The sequence below is a fragment of the Neolamprologus multifasciatus genome, chromosome 22, assembly GCF_963576455.1.
Source record: "Neolamprologus multifasciatus chromosome 22, fNeoMul1.2, whole genome shotgun sequence".
NCBI lineage: Eukaryota > Metazoa > Chordata > Actinopteri > Cichliformes > Cichlidae > Neolamprologus > Neolamprologus multifasciatus.
The window spans coordinates 7042370-7051335 of NC_140459.1; the positions used below are offsets into that span (position 1 = coordinate 7042370).

At 41.3% G+C, this 8966-nt stretch overlaps 2 long non-coding RNA genes across 2 annotated transcripts; both read left to right on the plus strand.

The window, feature by feature from the left end:
* The first annotated feature begins 2712 nt into the window (after positions 1-2712).
* LOC146492785 (uncharacterized) lies at positions 2713-6417 on the plus strand. Its single transcript, XR_014871915.1, has 4 exons — positions 2713-2820; positions 3198-3527; positions 3633-4107; positions 5859-6417. It is a non-coding gene; the product is annotated as an uncharacterized LOC146492785 (long non-coding RNA).
* Positions 6418-6628: 211 nt separating this feature from the next.
* On the plus strand, positions 6629-7236 carry LOC146492786 (uncharacterized). The gene is made up of 2 exons (XR_014871916.1): positions 6629-6737; positions 6819-7236. It is a non-coding gene; the product is annotated as an uncharacterized LOC146492786 (long non-coding RNA).
* The last annotated feature ends 1730 nt before the right edge of the window (positions 7237-8966 follow it).

Below are 8966 nucleotides of genomic sequence, written 5' to 3' on the forward strand. Positions count from 1 at the left end.
TCAGTGATGCCGCAGTGTTCCTTTGACTTCGGGACCTGAAGCAGACGAAGGTTTGAACCCAGATTACTCCGCGAGGCTCCTGACTACGGTAGCCATAATGTTCTGACCATCCATCAAATGGTGCAGCTTCGTAGCTTACCAAAGTCGTATTAAAACAATTTTTGACAGATTTTTGAGCACCGTGTAGCACATAAAATCGGTTCGAGGTCAATAAGCACAACCAGAATTCATACATAAGGCGCACCGGATTATAAGGCGTGCTGTCAGTTTTTGAGAAAATTAAAGGATTTTGAGTGCGCCTTATGGTCTGAAAATTACAGTACAAATATCCTGTCACATTTGATCTCTGTGAGGTCAGAGGTCAAATTTACAAATGAATACCTCTTATCTGTGACCTACTCCTACATAAGGTTTGTGTAATCAGAGTAAAATGTCTGTGCAATGTTTTAATACAATAGTTGCTACTAAAATCTTTGACTTTGAAAACAATGACAAGTACACATGTTCAGTCTAAGCTGAAAATGTATACATTTGTGTGACAATGAAAACACGCAAAATTCACAATATAATCTTTTTTGGATCTTTTTATTGATTTAAAAAAAAAATTTAGAGTGCCCTCATAAGTTGTGTATTAGATGGCACAAAACAAAACCCTAATAATTTGACAATTCCCTCTGAGCAAGCACTAGGCGACGGTGGGGAGTAAAAACTTCCTTTTAACAGGGAGAAAACTCCGGCAGAACCAGGCTCAGTGAGGAACGGCCATCTGCCTCGACCGGTCAAGGGTTTTTAAAATGACTCGATTAGATGTTAAATAAATTGAAACTGAAAATGCTACGTCCAGATGAACAAAATCTACTTTTAGAGACTTATATAACAGTAACCAAGTATTTTCTGCCTGCGAACAATACAGTATGACCCACAGGGAGAAAGAAGCTTGTCATGAAATATTCACTTTCCAATACAGTGATGGCATGCTCCCTGAAAACCTTTACAATTATATCATCTGCATATTCATGGTCTAATTCCATGAATGTCAGTATGACATCTGGCTCTTTCCATTTCTGTATTAAAGAGCTGTAAACCATATCACTGATGAGTATCACATTATCAACTTTGATTTTTTTAAGTCTAGGCCAGATTTTTATGAACAGCCGTTGGGTGATGGCATCAACTTTTTCAGTACAGGAAGGTGAACTGGCATTTTTGATGACGCGCGTCACCACCTTCTTGATACAGGTTTCCACAGATAACCTGTATTTTTCAGCCTCTTCAGCATCACACAGGGCTGGATTCTGCATAGTGTCGATCAGGTGATTTTTAATGATATCGACCGTCAGTTTTCTCAACACTGGGTCCTCGTCGTTCAATAACATCAGTAAATGTTTTTCTTTACAGAATGTTTTCTGACGTAGCTCTTGGTAAATGGCCCTGTCGAGATCTTTCAGTTTTTTTTCATGGATGTGCAGATCTTTGATCGTGTTGTCAGACAACACGTGTTTTAACAGATACCTGTGGAGTTTCTTAGAAGGTTTGTAGTGCGAATTCTTTGCAGCCCGTGTGAGCACAGCATCAATGAGTGCGCTCACACGTTCTTTTTCATCATCATCATAATCGCTGACACTAATGCCAGATGATGATTTTTTCTCCAGTATTGGAAATATATTACTTTTAAATTCTTCTAAATGTGTTTCAGAAATCGCTGTAGTTTGTTCGTCCTCATCATCCTTGGCTCTAAACCACGAGAAGAACCTTGCCAGTAGGTTTCTTTTTTTACGGAAGAGGTGATCTTCAAATATGGAAATGATCACCTCTAGGTACGGCTGACCTACGGCTAGCGCAATGATCACGAGATCAGGGTTAATGTCCAGCCGCTTTGTGATGTCTTTAAAAATCACCTTTTCAAGTTTTTTAATCCCCATTTGTGTGATTTTGAGAGGTTTTTGCTCAACTTGTGCCCACAGAGCTGTGAAGAGGCGCTGCTGAATCGTGTCAGATGGCGACACCTTTGCCTCTTTGGAGGCACGTGTAATAACAGCATTTATTAGCTCTTTAACGAGCAGCTGTTCTTCTGACACTGGAGGATCCCCCGGATTCTGTTGCTGGTTGCGTGACTGAAGGCAGCACACACAGTGCTTCATTTCCCCCTCGTCGCTCTGTAAAATGTTTACCCCAGGGACGACACCACATTCAGACTCTTCAATCTTTGCCTCGACTTCAGTGGCGCAGATTTGAATCTCCTCGGTTGTTTCAATGGCAGAATTCATATTTTCAAATGATATAACTTTTTTACAATCTGGACTTGATTCTGTATTTTGTGTAAATTGCTGAGTTTGTGTCTTAGACATTAATGCCTCTTACTAAACTTACCTTGTAACTAACGCTGTTTAAACGGTTGTACTTAAGGCTTTTACCAAGGTGATGTCACACAAGACTTGAAAGGATCAAAGGGATTCTAGCGCTAAGCCCCGCCCACATCCGAAATGACGGCGACTTGACGTTACCCTAGCAACCGCTATACAATGGCGATCCTCAGTTGTTGGGATTACGTGAAACTTCTTTGGATGTCAAACATGTAGCCTGCTGGTCCACTGCTTTAACCCACAGCAAATATTGTTAAAATCCTTCGTTTAAAGTTAGAATGTCAAGCGACCCCCCCTCCGACCCTCACCCACTGTGTTGTTGTCGGGTTTACCGTGACGGCTGGTAAGCTATGCTAATTTAACTGTTTATGTAGCTTCACTCATTCGCCTGCAGACACAGGCGGCTATCAGAATAGTCACACGTCTTCTTAGAGGACGTTACAGGTGAACACGCGCGGTGAGTTACAGCCAGCGAGGAGTCACGCAGTTTTTGCGTGCATGTCTGTGCTCGTGGACATTTGTGAGCAGAAACACTTGTTATTAAATTATGCACTTACACTCAGAGTTAGAAATGAAATATTTGTATTAGAGGGAAGGAGTATAACAAACTATAAATTAAGCTAATTTGCACGTTTTATTCTGCTTTTCTCATCAAAAAATGATAATGCACGAAAAATATCCAAATATTAACAGAAAAAAGTAAAACCAAACTGTCTCACCACCCCTCTCTAAAATGAATATTTAATATCATATATAAACGCATACACTTGTGCTAACAATTCAAGAAACATTTGGAATATTTTATATCTCTCCCCTCTTTTTCCTTTTTTCCAGATCCTACACATGTGACACACGGGCAGCATGGTGGCACGGTTAGCACTGTTGCCTCACAGCAAGAAGGTCCTGAGTTCAATTCAAACCATCAGGCCAGGATCTTTCTGTGTGGAGTTTGCATGTTCTGCCTGGTTTCCTCCCATGGTCCAAAAGACATGCAGTTAGTGGGAATAAGTTAATTGAAAAATCTGAATTGCCCATAGGTGTGAGTGAATATGTCAGTACTAATGTTTAGCCCTGTGACAGACTAGTGACCTGTCCAGGGCGTACCCTGCCTCTCGCCCTAAGATAGCTGCCATAGGCTCCAGCGCCACCCTGAAAAGGAAAAGCGTAAGTGAATGGATGGATAGATACATACACATATACACTTGTGCTGACAATTCAAGAAACATTTGGAATATTTTATATCCCTCCCCTCTTTTTCCTTTTTTCCAGGTCCTTGTAGTACTTCGTGGTCTTGGGAGCTTGAAAGAGGATGACTGGACTTCTTGAAGTTGTTTGAATACACAAACAGACATTAGCAATAGAAAAACAGAATGACAAACATAACAGCCTTTACTTATGTAGCAGTTTGTCAGAGAAACTCGAGAGAATTTTCTCCAAGAACAACATCCCAGTGCACTTCAGACTCAGCCACACCCTCATACAACAGCTGGTTCATCCCAAGGACAAAACTCCCAAACACGAGCTAAACGACATGGGGTATGCCGTGCAGTGAGGAATGCTTGGACTTCTACATTGACTGTAGAAACCAGAGAGCCACTCCCTATAAACGCATGGCACAACATAGAAGAGCCTCCTCGACAGGGTAAGACTCAGACTTGCATCTGCATCTACAGGACAAAAGTCACACCTTCAGATGGTTTGAAAATCAGCCCAAATAATCACCCCTCCACCCCTGTGCTTTATGGTGTTTGGTCTCGCCTGTGCAAAGGACATTTTACCAGAAGTCTTGTGGTTTGCTCAGATGTGGCTTTGCATACATACGATGTGCTGCTGTATTCTTTATAGACAGAAGAGGCTTTTAACATGCTGACTGAGGCCTGTAGACTCTGAGATGTGGCTCCTGGGGTGAATTTTGTTCCAGGAAGATTATGGCTTTGTGTTAACACACCTGAATGCTCCCCTTCAGAGGTGACAGTCTGCTTTAAAGTAGATGCTCACACTTACTAACGCTCAACTAACCAAATGCGTTTGATTAGCAGCACCTGGAAGCAACTGACCAGGGGAGCCACCATAGGGGTGGAGAGGCACTGGCCTCCCCTGACAAGACTGCCTTATGTTGGTAATAACTTTAATAAATGTAAGCACATGAGAGAGGAAGACACCCTACAATGAACTTGTCATGGGGTTAGTGTTTCACAGGACTGCAGAGAGCCCTGTGAAAACGTTCTCTTTGCTGTTCATCATCTGCTTTTTAAATGAATAGTTTATTTAATGTGAATGTTCTCTTGTTCTCTTTTAAATTTAAAGACAGGTGGGTTGTGAAGCAGTTGTTTTGGGCTGTAATTTGTGACTCACCAACTGAAATGAGTTTGACAGCCCTGCCCTAATCCAGAGTGAAATGCAAAATGAGCTGTTAGTGTGTATCTAGGGGTGATTTAAAGAGCGTTGCCCTCTCAGAATCAATCCAGACTGATTTAAACAGATGTCAGTGAAGTTGGCTTAGTGCAGGTCAGCATGTGTAGAAGATCACATGCTGCCTGATGCGTACCTGACCCGCAGAAGGTGTTTGAGTGTATTACTGGTGACAAATTGTCCTCATGGCTCATGTGAGTAATGAGGACTCATTATTTGCGAGAGTCACAAGATGAGAGCGTCCACTACCGGCTGCTCGGGTCTGCTGCTGAATCAACATGTTCCCATCCAACAGTTCAGCTCGACAGATTAGCCAGAGAGGGGTTGCTGTCGAGTTACTACCCTGGACCTAAATGAGAAGAAGATACTCGAGTATTACAGTGTTTTTGTGAACTGCAAAAGCCCCAAATCACTCTGTGTGAACCAAAATCTCAGTGATTTAAGCTAATGTAGTGAATCAACCCCTCTTCTGACAAGACTTTAAATGGTTTTCAGCTCATTAGACACAAATTGCAGACCCCGTATTAATCTTTTGTTGAATGCATGCACCTTTGATTTTCATGCATTTACTCTGAATTATTGCTTCATGGTTATGAGGGCAAAGAAGCTTTTATTTTGAGTGTGTGTTTGAAACACTGAGAGATGTTAGTGTCTTTGAGATTCTTAGTTTGTCAACTTTGTGTAGACACCTCAGGACTTTGTAGGTGTTTGGATATAAAGCTCACTCTGATCTGCTGATGTCTCTGTGTGTCTCCAGAAAAGGTGATCTGATAGGGCTTCAGGATGTAAAACAATGCATCTCAAAGGTCGTGGCTCGAGAAGCAAAAGAGAGCAGTATTTCCCAATGTTTCCAACATAAATAGGTCCTCATCTGAGTGGACAGAGGCTCTTCTTGGATTTTAATTATCTCGTTAATTCTGAAAAGCTGAGCAGATTTTAGTAAACTTCTGTATGTGTAACTCAACACTTGAAACCTCATGTGTGTCACAGTCCTCTTGTCCTCCTGTGGCAATCTGCATCTCATTCCTCTCTCTGTGTGCGTGTGAGTGTGGGTTTGTCCCTTAACCTGCTTGTGTGTTTCAGAGATGGCGTTTGTTCCCATGGTTACTCTGGCTACACACCTGGAAGCTGTTTCGTATCATCCACAATCATCCAACTGTCTGCAATCCAGTGATTACCCGCCTGCTCTTTAAGGCTGAAGAGTCCCCTCGGTTGATGCCAGGTCGATGTGTAGTTCGGCTCTGCTGTGGACGTTTCCTCGTCTCTGCCAGCCCGTGTGGTGAAACGAGAAAAGAAACGCTGCGGAGGAAATACCTCTCAAGATGACTCTATCTTCAATAAGCCTGTTAAACCTTTATTCTGGTGTCCTGCATTTGAGTCCAGATCCTTCAAAAAGTGATTGTCTTGCAATTCTACAAAAAATGCAAACTAGAAACGGGAAAGGACCCAACACTTGTACGTTCAAAGAAAATAATACACCAGCAGACTTCTTTGTCTTAAACTGTGGTTTACCGGCTCCACATTTCCTTCACCCAACCTTGTGTGCACTTGATTCATACTTGTATAACATATAGTTACGTTGGACGACCCATCTGCTTTCATACGTAAATTACAGCGTGACACATAAAAGAATTTAAAATAAGCCACCATGATCTCGAACTTATGTTGTACTGTGATGTTACATGATACTGGAGGTGGCAGTGGAGGACTCATTTCTGTTTTTATTTCATACTTTATCATTTTTGTAGGATTATAAAACAACCACGTGTCTGGAAAGACCAGAGTTATGTGTCAAGAACACTGTTTTTAATTTTTTTATGCAGCGTGTCATGAATGCTGAATGCTGAATGCTGCATCCATGAATCTTCTCTTTGGTCTTCCTGTCTTCCTGCCTGCCAGCTCCATCTCCATCCCATTATCCCTCCCTGTGCTAAATTAAATAGTAAAATATCACCATGTGGGGTAAGTGGCTGGTCAAAACAAGTTATATCACACAAAAGGTCTCAGCTTTACCAACATTTTGATCCAACGCTCATCTTCTAGCCACTAGCCAAAGAATCGGGAGCATCAAAGATGACTTGCACCGAAGCCTCCGGGTTTATTCACAGGAGAGATGGCACCATCTACTGAGCAGAGACGGCTGCTGCAGATACTGTGTACGTCCACCAGCTTTATCGCTCTGTCAGATTTCCATTCATTGCTTTATGTCCAATCACGTCCAACTAATCTGTCAGCGTAGCTGTGTGTGGGCAACACTGATTCACAGCCTTTACAGTTAAAAATAGTTTTCTTTTGCTTCATTTCTGATGATTATTGCAACATCGAGAGTAAGAGACTGTGGTCATTGTGTGGTCACTGTGGTGGGTTCGTGTGATTTAAATATGCAAACCAATACTTGTAATGCACTTACATAAGAGAAATATGCGAAATGAAGTGACGTGGGAGTCGTTGTATTATACAAGCCAAGTCGCAGTGATGTTTAATGTTTCGGCTGCTGGCACGAAAAGCGTGTGGTATCAATTGTATGACAGAAGTGAGGCAAGCATACAACATGTGGGGCCTTTTAAATGAAGTTTTACATTTTTTGTAAATAGCAGGCCTGGAGTCATCCGGCGTCTCTGCCTGTTAGAGAGTATGAGTCAAGCCCTGAAGCAACATTAACAGACAGGGAGGAACAAAACCCTCATATTCATGATGTGTCAGTGGAAATGAAAACAGCTAAACTGTGACAGCAAATTCAGAAACAAACTAAGCCTGCTCAGTAAAAACATTTATCACAAGGTGTGCACGAGAGTTAAACTTAGTACCTGAACTCAGAAACAGCAGATTAGAAAACAGCTTTTCACGATTTTCCTTATGGAAGTAATGAACACGATGTATTGAGATAAACAATTTGACTATTATTATGCTGTTTGATGATTAAACTCAGTTGACCCACCATAGCAGGCTGGAGCCCAACAATGATAGGAATTAGGAACCCCAGAGTCTAGATGGTGGTAATGAAGATGAAGGGGGGATGATAGAAAAGCAGTGAGATTTACAGTAGACAGAATAGCGGCTGATTGGCTCACAGACGGTGGGCAAGAAAAAGACTGGAGTAGAGTAATGGTTGAGTTTGCAAGCGTGGGAAAAAGGAAGTGATGAAGAGAACAGACTAGCAGCTTGAACACCCAGGAAAGCAGGTGGATGACTGATTACATCTCTTCCTTATTGAACTTACGCATAAGCTTCATTTAGATTCATGCTTGTATATGTTTATGTTAAGAATACATATTCTTACCCAAGGTGGCATGCTGTGACGTTTACAGAAACGCAAGCAGGGACGACCTCAACCCCCTCCAAAAACAGAACATCTTATAGAGTTGAGAAATACTATTATTTATATAGATGTCATCTAAATATTTGTTATTAGGTGACAATGAAGAGTGATGGAGGAATTTTTAGAAGCACTCCTTTAATAAAAGTAGCAATGAAACCACCTTACTACACATAAATCTGCATTATGTGCAAATTGCACTTAAAGTATCAAGAGTATTCTGCAGAACATTGTTCCCCATCAGTGTTATATGGATTACTGCTGTAGGTGTTGAAGGTTGAGCTGAATTTAAATGCTTCATATGCTGCTTAATAACATATTATATTCTATAAAATCATACGTTTGCCCGGGCTGCTTTGTGAAGACCACTTATCTTTAAAAACAGGTTTTAATGAGCTCAGAAAAATAGACCTACATCTTGTTTAATGACAAAAAAATTACTGATGAATTAAAAAGTTTGTCCTGTCTAACACTGACTGTCAATACGTACAGGAGGATTAAAATCTTAATTAAAAATGAAGGTGCTGTGTTGGCAAAACAGCTGGTTAAACTGTCTGTCAATCAAATTATTTCTCATAAATACTAACCTGAAAGTGCAGAGCCTACATCTCTGACTTTTCTACATCACACGTTGGTCAAGGTGGTTTATATGAGGAAACTTATCTGTGAAGTTGATAAGTTACAGTCATTTACTTCTGTTCCCACACGGCCACTGATGGAAACTGATCTCAGAGCAGTGAAACCAGAGCAGTAGTTTGTCTAGCACATTGGTCCCCCATCGGTTTCACATCAAACCTGCTGTGTGCTTAGCTTGACAGGGTCCAGCTGTTGTTTACAGGACACACACATGTCCATGAAATCAAAGGAAGCTAAAG